The sequence below is a fragment of the Anser cygnoides genome, chromosome 2 (genome assembly GCF_040182565.1).
Source record: "Anser cygnoides isolate HZ-2024a breed goose chromosome 2, Taihu_goose_T2T_genome, whole genome shotgun sequence".
Lineage (NCBI taxonomy): Eukaryota > Metazoa > Chordata > Aves > Anseriformes > Anatidae > Anser > Anser cygnoides.
In genome coordinates, this window is record NC_089874.1 from 89932400 (window position 1) to 89951717 (window position 19318).

The following is a 19318-nucleotide window of genomic DNA, read 5'->3' on the forward strand; positions in this document are numbered from 1 at the left end:
AGGCACAGTTCTTTGGGTTAGGTATTTTCGACAGACGAAATCTAATATTGCACAGCTTTCCTTCTTTCTTAAGGCATCTCTACCTTAACCCTTAAATAATGCTGTCATTATTTTTTTTTACGTTACTTCATTCATCAGTTCATTGCTATAGTGTACTCCAAAGAACTTTGCAATGGTAATCTGTTTGTTTGGTGGTGGTTTTGGTTGTTTTTTCCCCCTCTGGAGTCAGAGATGAATGCTGTTAAAAATAAGAATTTAGCCTGTGAGTGCCAAATTAAGGGGAGTTGCCCAAGAGTGAACTGAGTCAGAACTTGGGGATTTGGTCTTCTAGCACTATTGATGCTCACTTAATGCTATTCAACCGGACTTTTAAACACGAATCTGTTCAGCTGAACATTTCATCCAATGTCAGTGTGCCCAATGAACTGTCAGTACCATGTCAGGACAGATAAGAGCTTCACCATACTTTTATTGGCTCTCCAGCTTTACTTGATATCACTCAAAGACAGATCATTAACACAGAAGTTTCTGTGCTCGCTTAGTCTTTTCCCAAAGTATAAATTGAATGGCATAAATTAAGTAGCATCACGTATAAGCTCAAAACAACTCAGACACACAGATAAAAATAAATGTACTTTATCACATTACTACTACATGGATACTATGTTATACAGCTTGTGACTATTTCTTTACTACCTAGATTTTTTTGGATCTGAAATTTCTTTCTATTCCAAGTAGTATTTGCATCATCTTTCTTCTATATACTACATTGATATAATTTATTGCCATTTTTATTATTAGCAGTTTGCACAAAGTTTTTTCTGGATATCAGGTTAAGCAAATAAAACTTGGATCTAAACATCAGGTACACATTTCATGATTGGGGCTATCACCACTGAACTGAAATTTGTCAATTCTGGTTGCCAGCTACATATTTATATAATCACTGAGTTCTTATTCATTGTTCGCTATCATTCTTCCCATGAATGGGAGGTCCAATGGCTCATCCTAACATTGTTTTGGATCTCATAACACAGTGTTGCAACAGCATTCTCAAAATTCAGGAAAAAGAACTAAATTATAGAGGAAACCTACGGTTTTGCATAGGATAGGTAATCGATCCAGGAAGCTTAGGCACAAAAAATGGGAGGATGAAGCATCCACCCCAAATCTGCCATGAGTTACTGCAGCCTTATAAATTGATACTAACGAATATCTAGTTAACCTCTAATAAACTTTCAATTCACTTCTAGCTACTGAAATACATCAATCTACTTCAACTGGAAGCAAAGTACTTAATTCTTCTTTTCCCCAAACACAATGCCGAGAAGTTGAAATGAACATCTGTCCGTATCTATGTATCTGTGCATCTTCTTTCCTAAAAGTCCTTGCCTGAAAATGCCTTAACTACTGTAATACACATATCTCACAGGGAACTGTGAATGCACAGTACTTGCAGGAACACAGCGGTCATCTAAAAGACCACTTACACTCTCATCCCTATTTGTACTCTCCCCCTCAATTGTTCCTTACAGATCTCACTCCCTCTGCCTAATAGCATTATTTGCTACGGAAGCCACATCCAGTAGACTGAATATCTGACAATTGAAATGCTGACCAGTTTAGTACTACAAAAATGCAAATTGCTTCACCTTTCTACCAGTACAGAAGACTTCTCACTTCAGCCTCTCATGTGCATGTGCAATGTGTATAATGCAACAACACAATGAGCGCAGAAGTTCCTGGTAGGCAGGATGTTTTAGAAATTTGGAATGGGATTTTCTAGGGAGCAAAATACTTCAGACAACTCAGCCCTTATGGTCTGAACTGCTTGAGAGTACCCATATTTTCTGAAGGGCTGAGTGTTACAATCTGAGTGTACTTGGAAAGATCCACTTAAGTCAAAGGGACTTCAACTGCAAAATAATGCAGGCTGAGTTTCTGAAACTAAATGGAAACTTCAAAGAAACCAATCCTCTCTCTGAAGCTCTTGATAGTGGTCTGCTTTTACCAAGGCCATAAAGACTGGTAAAGGCTCCATGCCCCAGGGATCCCCCACCTCCCAGGATTAATTTCAGCATATTCAACATCTGCCAGCTGAACTCCAACTGAGGTGAGCACAGCTTTTCAGGAGGCACCCAGCCTAATTATCAACCCCTGATACTTTGAAAGCACGGTCTATGCAAATTCATTAAAAGCCTCCCTTGGGTTGATAAAATGTAAGTTTATCAAACATATATTATGTCTGAGTCATATATTATGAATTTTGTTCCCAACAAACGTCCACTGATATTGTCAACACCGCATACTTCTTTGGATCAAGTCCTACTTTACTGGTGAAGATTGAGTTTTGCTATTGACTGCAGGTGAGAGCAAGAACCATATTCACCTTAAATGATACGAGTTTATCTTTAGCTTTATTTATATATAAGCTCTTTGATCTTTAATTTTGCTGGGACTTGTCACAGGACAAGTATACAACATGATCTAAAGATGACATAGCTTTTGATGCCTTGTTTAAACTAATCTTTCTACCTGAGTGCACTGACATTAGAACATGGTAATATTTTATTTTAGTGAAGTGACCAAAAACTGTTTTTCACCTTTAGATTGTATATTTAGTGTCATGTTCATTCACAAAACATTTTCTACTTTATCTGAAACTGAACCATACAAATGAGCGCTTTACACATAAGAGTATCAAATACACTTGTAGATATAATACCATGTAGAGAACATTTTGATTATTTATTATTTCTGTTAACAGTGTTATCTATAATTTAGATTATTTTTTGTGTGTGTGTATTAACTAAGTATAAAATGTAAAAGATAGCTAAATACTACCAGGAAATTTCTAATGGTAAAAAAATTAAAAAAAATAAAAGAAAAAATAAAACAGAAGAGAAGCATGAGAGAAAAAGAAAAGGAAAAAGAAGGAAGAAAAAGAGAAAAGAAAAAAATACTAAATGAGGAAGGAGGTATATTTGATGTAATTTTATGAGCACCTGTTCTCAAATTGATCAAAGCGAAATAATAATAATAAAAAACCCTAACATCAATAAAATGTTCGAGCAGCTCTTATTATTAAATACAGAAAGGAAGAACACACAGACACCAATAACACCTTAAACTGATGGCTGCACTGGCTCAAAAAAACGCAATAACTATATATCTTTCCAGTAAATGAGACAAGTGCACTTTCTATTCTGCCAACTGTTTGTTGCAGAAAATAGTGTAATTTAAAGGTCTGGGATGCTACAGTGACATTGCTGGAGGACTTTCTGCTATTGAACCCAAGAAGCTGAAGGTTTTTGCAGATGTTGCGACTATTAAACTGAATTTCTACTACTGACAATTGGAGTATTGCTTAAATAAGGACTTCAGGATGAATTTCATTTCAGTGTGAGTAGAAAGAAACTAGATCTACTCTGTACTTCTACTTTTGCACAAGGCAAGAGTTAGGTATATATGTTACAGGCCCTACATTTCATTTAATAATTTCATTTTCCAACTAGTATGTGCTGGTTCTATTCATTGCTGTCACTCGCACAGAGTCTGCCACTTACTAATTTTCCCTTCTGAGTTTTTGTTATGGTAGTGGGAAAGGGCTATTTCTGATGAAAACCTCACCCTAATAAGTCATGTGTTGAATTTATCTTGAAAATGTTATTATTCAGACTATTTCACAGAGAATTTCTCAGGGTCTGCATGGTTATTCAAAACTGGTGCACTTGGAAAGGTAAGGTATAAACTTTTGAGTGCATGGCATTCCGCAGAAACATACATAAATGGTTATAGCTGACATAAATAATGTAAAAACAAGTAAACACAAAAATGAGAAGCACACACTGCATTGTGCAAACTTAGATTAAAAGGAAATGCTTTTTTGAGCATCCCAGATTATCCCTAAAAGTAACACAGGCTGGCTGTTTATTAGCTGAGCTCCAACTCCAAGTAACCAATTGTTGCACTAATCCAAACATACCAAGTTGAATCGAACAACCAAAAGGCTTTAAGGACAAAGAATATTACTTACAACGAGTTGGTAAGGTCCTTCCTTCTCCTCTCTTTCTCCCTGTCTGTCTTTGCTCCTGTGTGACAGCTATAAAGCGCAGAGGATGCAGCTGCCAGTATATATAGGCAGAGGATCCCCGTCCCCTCAGCCTATCACAGCCAAGTGCTTTGCATTTAACATTCAGCAGCAGCATCTCCCCCTCCTCCCACACCTCCTCCAAAATATATTTAGAGAGAAAAGCCACCCAAAAGGCAGACTGATGTAACTGAGAAGCGGCCATTACCTACGTTAACTGCCAAGTGAAGTCACGTACGTTTCTTTCCAAGAGTGCCTGACCACACACTCCTGCTCTGCCTCACACACTCTGGCATTTCTGCTGTGGCTGTCGCTGTAAGAGCAGTGCGTTGAACCGCTCCTGTGAAATCTTATTTTCAGGGAGAAGGCACAAATGAGGTTGAAATACCACTCAGCTCTCCGCAAGCTCTGAACTGGTATACATATTGGATTAACAGTCTAACAATAATCTTCAATTATGCTGTATCAAACTTCTTCCAGTTTCCCTCTTTCGTCAAATGTGCACTTAAAAGCAACAGGAAATTTTCATTTTTATTTTTTTTTTTCTGTTCTCAAAGGAAAGTTTTATGGGGAATTCACTCTCTTAGAAACCAGGTGACTGCCTGTCATTTTCTATTTAGTTCAAGTTTGTTTGGAAAAATAGTATCAGCATTTCCTAGCCCTAAACAGCTTATAGCCAGGTAGTGGTGGCAGGAGATCCGGGACAGCCACTGCTCTCACCCTGGTCTTCAGCACACCGGAGTATTGCAGCCAACCTTTTTGTGAAGGAGGAAAACTTTCTCTTCTGTCATATCTTTTAAAACTGTGATAGCCGTGTTTGCTGTTATACTGATATAAACCCAATTATAACTCTGCTAACAATTCTGAAAGAGCCTATTCAAAATAAAAATGCAAACGGAAATCTGGGGATAGGCTTGAAGTGAAATCTTCACTTTGGTGCTCATTGTGCCTGACGTTGTTCTGTGACTGGACTTGCATTTTCAGTTCTGGGGTTGTGCCTGGTGTAATGGTCAGCCCATAACCTTGCAAACACTGCGAAATCCCAGTGTCAGTTGCAGCTGGCTCAGTGTTTTCCACTGCAGACCAGCTTCTGACTGAGCAGGGTTAGAGCTTGGACAAACTGGGCCCCACAAGAATAAAAGTGCTTTAGCAATTTTTCCTGTTATTTGTTCCATTCAGATGAAAAAGCTGAAAATCCTAAATATGTTGTAAGGGTTTAAGACATGCAGAATCTGAAGGTATCTCTAGTGAACATAAAGATAACTCAATCTGTCTTTGATGTTTGATTCCTAATGGCTTGCAAAAAGTAAATACATTTCAAAGGAAATTTTAAAAAGTGAAATTATAATTGAGACTTGAGTATGAAGATGCTGTTTTAATCATAATGTCAAAATAACACCTCAAAGTAACCTGATGTGTTTGTACCTTTCTGCTGTACCTGTAAGTTGCCTTAAAAGTTGCTGTGACCAGGGAATACTTACACTTCCTATTAAAATTATATTTATTTCATCCCTGAAAAAGAAGGAAATGAAATGTGGAAGGAACAGTGGGCAAGGGTATAAAGGGAAATGAACACCCATCTAAAAGGTATATCCCATTTCCTTCTGGAATTCTATGTAGTTCTTCTGGCTAATGTAAATGTAGTTCTTCTGGCTATATTACTTTTCATAATTATCCTTACCAACTGTTGGTAATACACAAATCATTGCTTAACAGAATCTTCATGTTGTGGACAAAAGCAAGATCATTTCACACTGATAGACGGCTCAGCTGTAACACACCGCTCTCTCACTCCCCGTCTCTCACTCCCTGTCTTCAAAAGAACACGGTAGAAAATACGATGAAAAAAGACTCAAGGGTTGAAATAAGGACAAGTAGGACCAGTTATCATCATGGGGAAAACAGACTCAGCGTAGGGAGGTTAATGTAATTTATCGCCTAACACTGGTGGACTAGAACAGTGAGAAACTAAAAGCAAACTAAAACACCTTCCCCCCACCCACCCTCTTCTACCTCCTCCTCCCGAGCAGCACAGGGGAACGGGAATGGGGGACTTCGTCTCCGCCGCTCCTTCACAGTCACTCCCTGCCCCTGCTGTACGTGGGGTCCCTCCCACGGGATGCCGTCCTTCCCAAACTGATCCGGCATGGGCTTCCCACTGGCAGCAGCTCTTCCAGAACTGCCCAGACATGGCTCTGTACCACAGGGTCCATCTGTCAGGAGCAAACTGCTCCAGCACAGGTCCCCCACGGGCGGCAGCTCCCCCCAGACCCCCTGCTCCTGCGTGGGCTCCTCTCCACGGGCTGCAGCTCCGGCCCGGGGCCTGCTCCTGCGGGGGCTCTCCATGGGCCGCAGCCTCCTCCAGGCCACATCCACCTGCTCCACCGGGGGCTCCTCCACGGGCTGCAGCGTGGAGATCTGCTCCGTGTGGGACCCATGGGCTGCAGGGGGACAGCCTGCTCCACCAGGGGCCTCTCCACAGCCCGCAGGGGAACTGCTGCTCTGTGCCTGGAGCACCTCCTGCCCTCCTGCTGCACTGAACTGCACAGCAGTTGCTTTATTTTTCCACTTTCCTAAATCTGCTCTCCCAGAGGCCCACCCAATGTCGCTCCCTGTCTCGGCTCTGGCCAGCAGCAGGTCCCTTTTGGACCCGTCTGGAGCTGGCTCTGATCTGACGTGGGGCAGCTGCTGGGCTCCACTCACAGAGGCCACCCTGCAGACCCCTGCTACCAAAACCTTGCCACACAAGTCTAGTACAGCAGGCGTTGGCTATGGCCTGGCAAATTTATTCCAGATCCTTGAGTATACTGGCTCCCTCACAGAGAACTTCTCTTATTGCAGAAACAGAATGAATAGAAGAGCTTACCTTTATTGCACAATTGTTTCATAATTCAAGATACCAGTGTGTGAGAAATAACAGATGATCCTGAAAGGTTCAAAGGCCAGGACTTGTTGGTAAGCAACCAACAGAGCATACCACTCAAAAGAGCTAACAGGAGACAGGCATCAGTGTTTTTGCACATGGAAGTATGTCACCCTGTCGATGATAAATAATGCTAGCCCATTCAACGGTGGTACCAATTCATTCCCATTTTTACATCTTTGCTCAACTCTGTGGTTTGCAAACGAGCTGGGAGAGATAACATGTTTGAATAGGAGGCTCCAGCTCAGCACTGGAGAATGATACAGACAATGTGTTATCAGTCACTCTGCAGTCCCCTGTGCCAGTTTGTGAGAACCAGACATGGATCAAAGCAGTGGCAGTTAAACAGCTTGCATCCACTTCCCAGTATTTCTCATCTCTTCCATTGCTATATAACACACCTTAGAAATTAAAAGGCAGTTTTCCCAACCCTTCAGTCCAGTTACAATTACATAAGTTACTCCCAACTTTATTTTTCCCTCACCTGTGAAGAATAGCATTTCTCATGCTGCCTCCTGGTGTGACTAAATTTGGACAAAATGTGTTTGTGCTGTAGATCACCAAACCTTATGTTGTTTGAACAAACCTTAGCTATAAAGTGAACAGCTTTAAACTGACCCAGATTCTATCAATATTTTAGACACTGAGGAAAAAAACTTGAAGCAACTAATAAGGAATTATGCTACCACACAGTTTGTTCTTGTTTTCACCATTTGTTGTCAAAAGAACATTCACTGTTGTCCACACATAAGAAAAAACACTGGCTTATTGCTTAGTACTTGATTTACTCCCCATCTGTAGTTTGAGGATGACCTTTGGAGCCTGCATGACTTTCTTCATGCTTCCCTGGCTGTTGCTTCTTCAGAAGGAAATAGTAGCAGAATCCTGTTTGTATCTGTTTTTTTTTTTCCTCAATATACTCTTCCATGAATTCAATAATACTGGTAATGGAAGAGAAAATTACCTACAAAAAGGAAAAGGAAAGAAAGAAGACTTAAGAATCACTCAGATGTACCATACATCCTTATATATTCCATAAACAAGGTCCAAATTTGCATGAGCCACAAAGATGAGACAAGAAATGAATATTTTAGCAGAAATGTGCAACTAAATTTTCTGGAAAAAAAAAACAGAGGGTGTATTTCCTTTGGAAGAGAGTAAGAATTAAATAAAGCCTTCAGACACAAATAGATGGATTACTTGCATCGTATGAGGATAAAAACTAAATCTCCTGCAGAACATAAGTAGACTTTGCAACAGATTAGCCAGGAGATGACTCTCAGACAGGGCTGACAAACTGGGAAAGTGTCTTTTATTTCATGAATATTTTATGTGACTTGTTGTCCCTGTTCAGTTCCATATTGCTGTCTGTGTGAAGGTAAACCAAAGATGGATAGAAAGGAACTGCTAACGAAGTGAACGTGGATGCAGACTCAAACATAGCTTCGGAGGAGTTAACTTACACTTGCTGGTTCAAGGCAGCCTAAGCATTTTAGTGTTATGGAAGCAAGCCTAAAGAAAGAGAGAGATTGTGATGAACTGAAAAAGTGTCAATAGAAAAGCTGACAGGCTGTGAAGAGTCACAGTGAGAGCAGGCTGCCATCACAGTATGCACCTTCTTCCAATACACAGATAGGAATAGCTTGTGCTGTAAGCTGAGATGTGCTTAACCTAGGGAGGCAGGCACTGCTGGAGCACTCATCCAGCCACACACTGCCCACAGAAAGAAATTCCCTAAAGTGCTGACCGCTGTAAGCTTCACAGAAGCTACGGCTGAAAGATGAACTGCTGAAAGGGCTTAAATGCGCAAATAAGACCTCTTGTCAGAAAAGCATATTATAGCAACAGGTTTATGAATTGAATAGTCCGCTGTGTGGGTGAAAAGGCGGACCCAGATGAGGCGTGAGGAAAAAGATGGCTTGAGATACAGAAGGAAAACAATGCAGTGCTTGTTCTTATGCAGGTGGTTTGTTTTGATCGCTGTTTACCAAGATATCAAAGATCACACAACGCTTGGTCTAGAAGGGTTTTTGTCACAGGCTGTGATTAATGCATTGTCATGATGACAAAGCACTACCGCATGCTGCTTGCAATAAGCTTGGAAGTGCATTTGCCACCAACATACGCCTCAAGTCATTCTTTAGGGGATGAGAACAACATTGGAGTCGCCTTGTAAAGACCACATTGATGCCCAGTTGTCTGAGATTATGGCAAGTACTATGGCAAGGGATCAGACTGGTGTTTCTTGCCCTTCTTCCCCTACAGCTTTGTTGCAAAGGCGTCTTTGACTCCCCTTCAGCCCTGTGCTAACATGACCACCTTCCTAGAGAATGCCAATGCCAACTTTCTGGGGAATTTATTCTTAATAAGCACACAAGAATAAAAGTTACCAAGTGCATGGACTTAAACTTTCTCCAAGAAAGACAAAATACTTTATGTGTAACAGCCTCAGGGCTCTGGAGAACTGAGTGGGAACTGAATCTTCCACACAGCCAGGGGTCTCTCTGGTCACGGACACGCTCACAGTCACGGCAATGAGTAAGGTAACGTTCACTGCTGTCTGTGGTGGGTTATTGTCTCCATCTCAGCACTGGCAGTGATCTATGTACACGTCTCAACTGCTTGAGTGCGATGTGTGATTTTTGCCTAGGAAGACGCATTTCAACTAAGACGTAAGGCTTTCCACCAGAGCCACCAAGTGTTCACACACTCCGTCTTGCCAACTCTGTAGGAAGGGCAATCATCTCCAGCGAGGAGGCAAAACAGACAGCCAGGAAAGAGAACAGCTGAAGCTGCTGCAGGTAGCTTCACCACGGCGCAGCTAGCCATATCCCCAGCCAGAACTGCCTGCCATCTGTTCTCTTTACAATACTGCTAACTTCCACACCTCAGATAATCACTGCTCCCACATTATCATTAGGAGAGAAAGGCACTCATTTAGACAGGATTTACATGTGACTGGAGGAGACAGGCAGTTAAACAAGAAGGATAGTCCTAGTCACTCATTACCTTTGTGCTCAGAGAGAGTTCAAGTTCTTGTTTTCCAGTACAGATGCAAGCCTTTGCCATATGTTGTGCGATTATGGATAAGTCCTCAGGAGCAGCTTCCATAAAATATTTTGCTAGGAAGAGCTGTTCTCTTCCAGCTTGTTTTTCTGTGTTTCCACGTTTGGCTCCAGCTCCAGCTGGAATCCAAATGGCCTAAATCCAGGTCAGGTTTAATGTGGCAGCACCTCCCCAGTCACGCTCTGGCAAAGTTTGTCTCCAGTCAGAGGCACAGATTTCGAACCTCTGTGTGCAAAGGTCTGATGTTGCTGGTCTAGAAGCTACCTGTGTTTATACCAGTCTTTCCGTGTAGTTCCCTGAGAGATGACCCAGTCCACTTTTGGGAGTTCTGAGATGGATTTTTTTTTCCTTCATCCGCTAATTCTTTAAATCTAGAACTATTTGTTTTATTTAGGCGTGATGTTGACTTTAGGAGTGGAGTCTTAAGAGACAACTCTTCTACATCTATCACCAGCCTAACCTTCATCAGCAGGATGTGTTTAAGAAATGCCATTTTTCACTCTTCTCCTGGAGAAAAGAAGGCTCCAGGGAGACCTCATCGTGGCCTTTCAGTACTTCAAGGGGTCTTATAAAAAGGATGGAGGACTCTTTACTTGGGTAGGTAATGATAGGACACGTGGGAATGGTCTTAAACTAAAAGAGGGGAGATTTAGATTAGATATAAGGAAGAAATTCTTCACTCAGAGGGTGCTGAGGCACTGGCACAGGCTGCCCAGAGAAGCTGTGGATGCCCCATCCCTGGAGGTGTTCAAGGCCAGGCTGGATGGGGCTTTGGGCAACCTGGTCTGGTGGGAGGTGTCCCTGCCCATGGCAGGGGGGTTGGAGTTAGATGACCTTTAAGGTCCCTTCCAACCTGAGCCGTTCTATGGTTCTGTGAGTCTATGATTCAATGGTCGGAGAATACAGAACAGAGGGAAAGTATGCTGAAGGAAGGAGAATCACCAGCACACTTTATTTTACATACTTGGCAATATATCATGGAACAAAATACCTTACCTGCCTTTAGCTGCTGCTGAATTCTGAGTGATAATATTCTCCATTTCTCTCTTTCAACAAGACACCAATCCAGACCTATGCCTATTACTCACTGAAGCAGAAATAAAGAAAACTGCTCTGCATCTACATGCTCCAACTTGAGTGATTTACAAGCAGTTAATATTTTATACTGCTTGCTAATTTTGTTTCTTAATGTGTGCTTGGTATGTAAAATCACAGTAAATAAATCACAATTTTGATGAAATGTTAGTGTATCTTACACAATAACAGGCTCATAAACTACCTGGAGTAGTCTCCAGGTTACGTAACTGAACTCAAAGAAAAATAATTGGAATAATTAATCTACTATATAAAAAAGGAGCTTAACTCATAATTCTCCAACTGCAAACACAATGAGTATCAAGCATATTCTAAGCCTGTGACACTGCTAAGATAGAGGAAAAAATTTAAATCAATGTGATTTAAATAAGGTATGGATTGCGTGACCTCTGTATACTGGAAGACACTTCCTGGTCATTGAATAATCAGGTGACATCCATTTATTCAATGGGTACTTACAAAAAGTAGTTTGTTTCTGCCAATCCTAGGATAACAAGCTGTTGTGAACTGTCCAACAGCATTCTTAGATCCTCAGCTTACACTTACCTTCAGCTCACAGCTATAGCTCTGCTGGCTGCTACTGCTGCCACCCAGGAAGAGGAGCTGTGAAGCTGCAATGGCAACATGGCCAGCAGCATCCTCAGCTGGCATGTGGAAGAAGTCTGGGGAACAAGGGATCCAGAATGTGGTAGGACTCAAAGTATTTGCCATGGCTCCACCTGTTGGATTTGGAATAGGGACTGGTGGAACTGTAGTACTCTTATAATGAGGTCGTATTCACTTCCTCATCAGGGAAAAATGGGCTGAAGTAGCTTAATCGGGATTGTAGAGGTACCTTAAGTATAATGTACAGATGACAGCAGTGAGGAAAACTTCCTGTACTCACAGCTCTCAGCTACACTCTATTATCTAGCATGACCTAGTTCATATTTCTCTCCATGTTTGTCCTGTTAAATACCTATTGAAATTAATGACTGAGCCATCAATATTCATATCATTTCCTATTTAGTTAAAAAGATAACTTTCCTGCTGCTTTCAAAAAGAAACTTAAGAATGGAAAAGAACAGTGCTTCTAGTTTACATTTGTTTTGTTTTCCTTCCAGTTTCCTTTCATGATTACTGTTCTAGAGCAAAAGGTCATTTTATGTGTCTTTGGATAAAACAAAATTTGATGCATCATCTCAGTAATTTCAAGACATCTTCACTACTCGTCAGAGAGGTTTCTATTGCTGAAGTAGCTACCAGTAGTCTGTAGGGACAGCATGTTTTCAAAAGACCAGTCCTCTTCTGAAGCAAGTACAGTCTTACTTCTAACACGTAGTAGTACTGAGCAGTAGAAACTGCAAGATGACAAATCAATACTTGGTGGCAAGCTGAGCTATATTAGATGTGATATTCTTAATAATGCTCAATGTTTCAGAGTACTGATCATCACTCTTCACATCAACTTTTGCATTTTATGTACCAAACGTACGTACGCTAAAAACAAATACTTAAAAGCAATCTGCAACAAACAGCCTCTATCACAAGGGTTTTGTTATAATTTTAAGAATGAGGCAGTGGAGGTTAAACTTTGTGCTAGGAACAAGCAAGACAAATCAAAAGTATGCGAATATGTCCTTCCTAGTAATACAGTAAAAACAAACCAACAGGCCCAGTACCACTTGCAGAACATTATTTTAAGTTTCAAGAGCGATGAAACATCAGAGTTAGGGATGAATTTGTAAATAAAATGAAGTAATTGAAACATGTTTTTTAACGTTGAACGGCAGGATGGATAAGAACTGATGAGAAAAGGTGCCAGCAGACATTTGCTTACCAATCTGTAATACAGTTTCTTATTTTGTAAGATGAATAAAACTGGCTTCCCTCTGCCACACCCTTAGTACCTAACTCCTACTACTGGCTATGGTATTTCTCCCAAAGTTTGGGTCCTTAAAGTGATTGTTCATAAAGAGTCATTACATTAAAAACTGTTGTTCCAAAAGGGCGTGATGTATTTTTAAATTTGTGTATCCATTTAAATGGATAAGAAATCTGTTCTTGAATTAGAAAAATGTTATCCAAAGGAACATCCACAATAAAGAAAAAGTTGCAGGAAAAAAAAACTATTTTTTTTTAAATTATTATTATTTTTACCTTGGAAGAAAACACGTGAAGAAGCCACAGCAACAGCAAATAAGCACTTTGCTACTTAAAGTCACTTAAAGACTAGCACACAAGTAATTAGTGGGCTGAACAGACCAACTTTCAACATGGCGAATTATTTTAATGGCAAAAAAGACTTAATTTTTTTTAAAGGATGATTAAATGGTAAAAATAATCTCAGATTCACTATATCCACACACACACACACACACACAAAAGGGACAATTATTAGCCTGTACAACCATGTAATCAGATTTTATATTTATTAATTAAATCCCATTTGTGTAGCTGTGTAGACAGGAAGTCTTTTATCCTTCCTGACCTCAACAGATTCCCCCCAAAAAACAAATAATGAGAGGGGTGACACCTAGTTGTGGCAACGTTGTCTCAGAGTCTTGATGGCTAGGTTTTGATTGTGTTTTCTGTCCCAGGTAGATTTTGCAAATCTTGGGGCATCCTTACCTTCAAAAAGTTTAAATGCAATTTACTTTGTGAATTTGTAAATCCTGAGGTCAGAGTAAGCTGGCTGGCTGGAGCTAGAAAGGAAATCACCCAAAGCCAGGAGCACAGCCATCAGGATGAAGAACAGAAATATCAGCACACTTTAAAAGGAGGAGGTAGAAGCAGGCATAAGAGCTACCCAGGGCAGGGATTCACACAAAGGCTGTGTGCCCTGGGCAGGTAATCTTGAGATCAGTCGTGTAACTAGCTAAGCTGCTGATGCAGTCACAGAGAATCCTCACACTTGCATATAATCACAATAATGTATTTTATTTTTTGTCTTATCATTCATTAGCACAATACACTTTTGTAAGGCTGTGGGTTCTTTTTTAATTTACCTTTTGCATCATAATAAACTATATTCTCAGTAGCCTGGCACAACAAAGCTCCTACCCAGCTGGTGGTCCCAGAACTGTTGACCTCAGTAATCAGCACACACGTACCCGTTCTCCAGGTATCTAAGTGAATAATTATTTATAATTCCAGAATGGTGGAATTATGGAATTTGAAAGCTGGCAAGGCAGGGACATGAAAGGAAGAAGAGTCTTTCTAGCCAGCAGTGCCAGAAAATCTTTCTGGCATGTGCAAGGCAGCAGAAAACGGGAGACGAGAGCACGATGCTCCTGCCATGGCAGCAACCAGCAAATAAAGGATTTCTGAGAGCCTGGAAAAAATCTTGTAACAGGAGCCTAACATATATAAACATGTGTTTACGTCCCCACCCGAGCAAAGGCTGGACAGTTGTGTTTTATTATCCACAACAAACATGACAAGGAAGGTATCACTAAATAATTAAATAACTTCTAGTACAAGCTGATTAAAAAAAAGGATTCTAGGGACAGACGCCAACATTAAATATAAATTTCCTTGGAGGAAAAAGAATAGTGAAGGAATAGAAGATTATGGTAGGAGAAAAACAATCGAAACACTAAAAAAAGATCAAGGAAAGAAAGAAAAAGCACAAGAGGATGTGCACAGTGTGCATCCAGCTCGAGCTGGCTGTTTCTCTGCTGACTCAGGCCATGTGGCAGCGGAGAAACCGCTCAGGATTACAGCAGGGCCGTGCTGCTGGCTGGTGACTGCCCAAGGAGGCCTGTATCTGCACCTCAGCTGGGCATGGGAAGTTCAACAAAAACGCCAGAAGGAAGCTTTTGTGGGAAATGTCTTCTGTTTGAGCACATGCTTTCTATTGCTTACTTTTCCACTTTCTGCTGTTATTGTTTACAAAGCTTTCCAAATGTTTTCATCACTTAATTGGTTAGTTTGAATTAATCAGTTGAATTGGTTTATTAAGGGAAATGAATATCAAAAAATTACTCGATTTCAGGACTTATACATCTAGCATTGATAATTCTGCATCTATGTTTATAATAAAGTTTGACTGCATACCTCAATTAATGTTTGGTCTTTAATGCTGTGTAGTACTAATTACAGTGATACAGAGATTTTCAAGCTATTTCTCTAAAATTAAGCCTTTCTGTGTCTACACTGTAATGTTAAACTTCATTTATACATTATTTAGAAAACCTACTGATATGGTGGTTTGTTTTTTTTTTTAAATCAAATTTAGATCATCGTTAGAATGTTTTTAGTATTTAATATCAAGACATTGGTGACACCTTTCTAGTTTATATCTTTCAAAGGAAATACTCTCTAGTCATGATTTCTTTTTGTCCAGAGATACGTTATTTTGTTTAATGTGTTTTTCCACTTCGTATGTAAATTCTTTAAAATTAGCTGGTCTTTTATACTTTTATATACAGAAAATACTACCATTCTACGGAACGTCTTGAATAGGTGTCAATAACCATGGGGATAAATACGCACTATACTCCTCTTTCTCTCCCAAAACTTCTCTAATCGTCAGTCCACCTTTTATTACAGCACAAGCTCACTCCCCATCTCGGTCTCAGACCTGCCACTAGCCATCACTACAGTGTGCATTTCTCCCGCTCCATTCTTTTTGCATCCCATCTCTGTCACAGCTCCTGCCAAGGAGGTCAGGCAGACAACCGCAGCTGCCTAAGATACACGAAAGAAGCATTACTTTTGTATTTCTTAGCAAATATTTGTTACCAAGCATAGGAGAGCCTGTAGTAAGGACATCATCCCCAACCCTTTCTGTTTTTCCCATTAAAGCTGCAGCGCCAGGACTGGGGAGGACAGCTAGGAATGTCACTTGCTGAATACACCACACAAAATCTTGGGGAGCTCAGTAATGTTAATTCTGAAGTAACATAGCCTATGGAGGGAAGGTGGAATTAAACTCCGCAAAATCTTATGGGCCAAACTAATGGACTCAGTCTAAGCAACTTTGGCGGCATTGCTGAACAAACACCTCTGTTTAATAAGTAGCACGATCGAGAATAGCAAGAGCTTTGGACCCAGCAAGAACAAGTCGGTGAATTATACAAAAAAATCTTCCAGTGACTTTTGATCTATTGCTGGAACGGTTCCGGAATACTCAATATGCTCTCAGATTTTCACTTGCGAAAAAACCTTGCTGCTCTCCTGGAGTTTAAGAGAAGATTTCTCCTCAAAGGCACTACCCCCTCCTCTGGGGAAGATTCAAATGAGTGGGCCTGGTTAGCTTCGAAAATAGAGCAACGTCAGGAAGCCGAGGAAGGGAGAAGGAAGGAAAGAGCAAAGGGAAAAGATGAAGGACTTCTGTTTTTCAAATTTCAAAAGCCCGAGAGGGACTACTCAGTGAAATTAAAAGAGAGCAGATTAAAAACAGACAAAAGGAAACAGTTTTTTCCCATGATGTGTGGTTAAAACTGCAGAAAATATAATTACCACAGGAAGCACTGCAGTCAAGAGCTCAGCAAGATTCTGATGGGGTGGCAGATGTATAAGGATATCAAACATATCACGAGCAATTTAAAACTGCTGGAAGGCACATGTATTTCTTCAGGGAAAACTGTCCAACCTTTTTAAAATTGCACAAAGAAATGTGCAAATCAGAGCGAGTTACAAAGAAAAAGGTCTCTGAACGTGCAAGATAATGCACCCACAGGATGCCATTAAAGAAGTATCACCTCCTCCTAAATCCTTTGCATTTATTCTCGCTCTCTCCCTTTAAAGGAACAGCATGGAAAAGGTCAGTATGAGCCCTGTTGCAATGACCGGTTCCTTTATGGGACTGCCTGAAGGGAAAAGGTGTCTGCCTGCCGCCTTTCTGGGGTGCTGGCATTTTTGGCAGCTTTCAGCCCGCCCTATGTACCTGCAAATGCATATTCACCGGGAACTGCATGCACCAGGTTCTAGGTGCTGCTGAGTTGTTTCTAATTCCCTGTACTTGGATTGTTTCTAAAAGCAGGAAGCGCCATGCGTAGTTTTTCTGAATTTTCTAAACTCCTTTATACATGACTGAGTAGTCTTAATAATGATGCTTGCAGTGTCCTAAAGAAATAGTCCTGTTATTTCACGTATCTGTATGTGCGCTCTGTCGTGTGTCAGAGCTACGACACGATCTAAGCAACTTTAGGACAGCAGTACTCTGACACCGAATTTATAGCCTTCCTAAACAAAATATTCCAGTGCATTACGATTGTTACCGATGCACCAATTCTCTTCTAGGATGTCTTTTTATCAATATTAGTCTATTAGTTTACATCCTACCTACCAAACAAGAGAGATTCCCTTTCTCTCTGTAGCATCCTTCTATGCATTTTAAGATGTTAATGTAACCCTTTACTCCAAGCTGCACAACGGTATTGCTCATGCCAGTGCTTGACATTACCCTCTCAATCAGACAGATACTGGGTATAAAAGGAAAAGAATTTTCTGAAACATAAGGAATGTCACAGAGCCAAGTTTGGCAAGCCTGGCTCAGAGCTCTGACATGCTACCAAAAACCCTCTCTTTGGGTTATACACTTTCCAGCTTCTTGCTCCTGCTATGACTTGCACTGTCTCCAATTTTAAGATCAGACAAGTCCCATGTCCTCTCTTCTTACAGCCCGCTCAGTGATTGCAAACTTTCCACCTTATCTTTGCTCAAACCACTTCAAAACTCTGCTTCATACCCAGTCTTATAAATATTGGCTACATCACTATGTCACTAACTGGGAGGTATATCCTTTACAGAGACCCAATGATAGGTTATGTAGTACTGGAGTGACACCTTTGCCTGTAAAACCAATGGAAAAAAAAAAAAAAAAAAAAAAAAGGAAAAAAAAGGATGTGTTGCCATTAATCCTCACATTAGTAGTATGCTTAGAGAAACATTCCAATTTTCTGCCTTTGAAACTGCTAAGAATAATATCAGGAGTAAAGTAATATCTCTGATATAATACAAGAAAGAATAACAATAAATTACATTTGAATCCCTATAACCAACCAATTCCTCTATTGTTTGCCAAAAACGTACAACCAAGAAGGGTAGGACAAAAAACTATTACACCTTCACAAAGCTCAGCAAACTTGCCATGAGTTTTAAAAACAAAGGTTCCTTTCTAAAGCAAATGGGAAAAAAATGGTTAGTATTAATGTTTAAGAGCAGTCCTTTAAGTGTACAACACCTTTGGCAGTTCTGACAGAGAAACTAACATTAAAATCCCAATTTGCTTTTCAAGTAAGGATTATTTACCCTACGATCTCTTCTCATTTATTTCTTAGGTGGAGATACAATCCGCACATGATCAAGAAAGTGAGAAAGTTACAACAAAATCGTTGTATTCAAAACGTTTTCTGCAGGAAAGATATCTTTGCCACGAGATGAGATGAAACGTAACCCACGGGAAGACTGAGCGGTGAGATGGGGAGACACTCCTCTGAGTACTGCTGGAGTTCTGCATACTGTGTACAAGCCCATACATTGGCATGTATGGGCAATGCTCTTAGTTGAGCTGACTAACAGGACTGTGATTAGGATGCACTGAAAGTAAATTGAGACTGCTGTATTGGTTGGACTAATTTTTTTCCACTTACAAGTGATGGTATTACAAAATATTGTTTACTATTACACTTTTGCTTATTATGCAATGTATGATCTCAAATATGTGATGAACAACATATCGCTTTTGGTGCCCAAGAGAAACAGAGACAACTTCTTCATGTATGTTGGAAGGAAAAGGGTAAGGACCATACACTAAAGTGAGAATATGGGAAGGATTGAAGCAGCAGGGAAATTTCTCAGACATACATGTCTGCTGAACATCCAAAGACACTTTATAACAACCTTAAACAACCTTTAGCAGTCTTCTTTCCACTACAGTGTAACAACTCACTGTACCAAGCACTACTATCCATCCCCTCACATACTTGTGTCTCTGCACACCTTCCATCAAACAGAAATCCAGCAGAAGCCAACCCACTGGTAAAGAGGGAAGGGAAAATACCTCTGTACTTTTCTACACTTTTGCAAGTTTAATTTGCCAGTTTTCAAACTTCTTTGAAAACTGTCATATCTTCTACAATTCTCCCAAACAAACACAAGGTTTCGGCAACCTTTTTGATAACACTGTTTTTATAATAACTTCTAAATAGATAAAC

At 40.3% G+C, this 19318-nt stretch overlaps 1 protein-coding gene across 3 annotated transcripts in view; it reads right to left on the reverse strand.

Annotated features, from left to right (window-relative positions):
• DDC (dopa decarboxylase) overlaps positions 1 to 19318 on the reverse strand; it is a 71068-nt gene that overhangs the window by 50231 nt on the left and 1519 nt on the right. Inside the window, exon 1 of one of the 3 annotated variants that reach the window (XM_066992602.1) lies at positions 4037 to 4214. The exons of the other annotated variants lie outside the window; for them this stretch is intronic. The gene's annotated coding sequence lies outside the window, so the exon portion shown is untranslated. Of the gene's footprint in view, positions 1 to 4036; positions 4215 to 19318 lie in introns of those variants that run through there. 3 annotated transcript variants of the gene reach the window in all.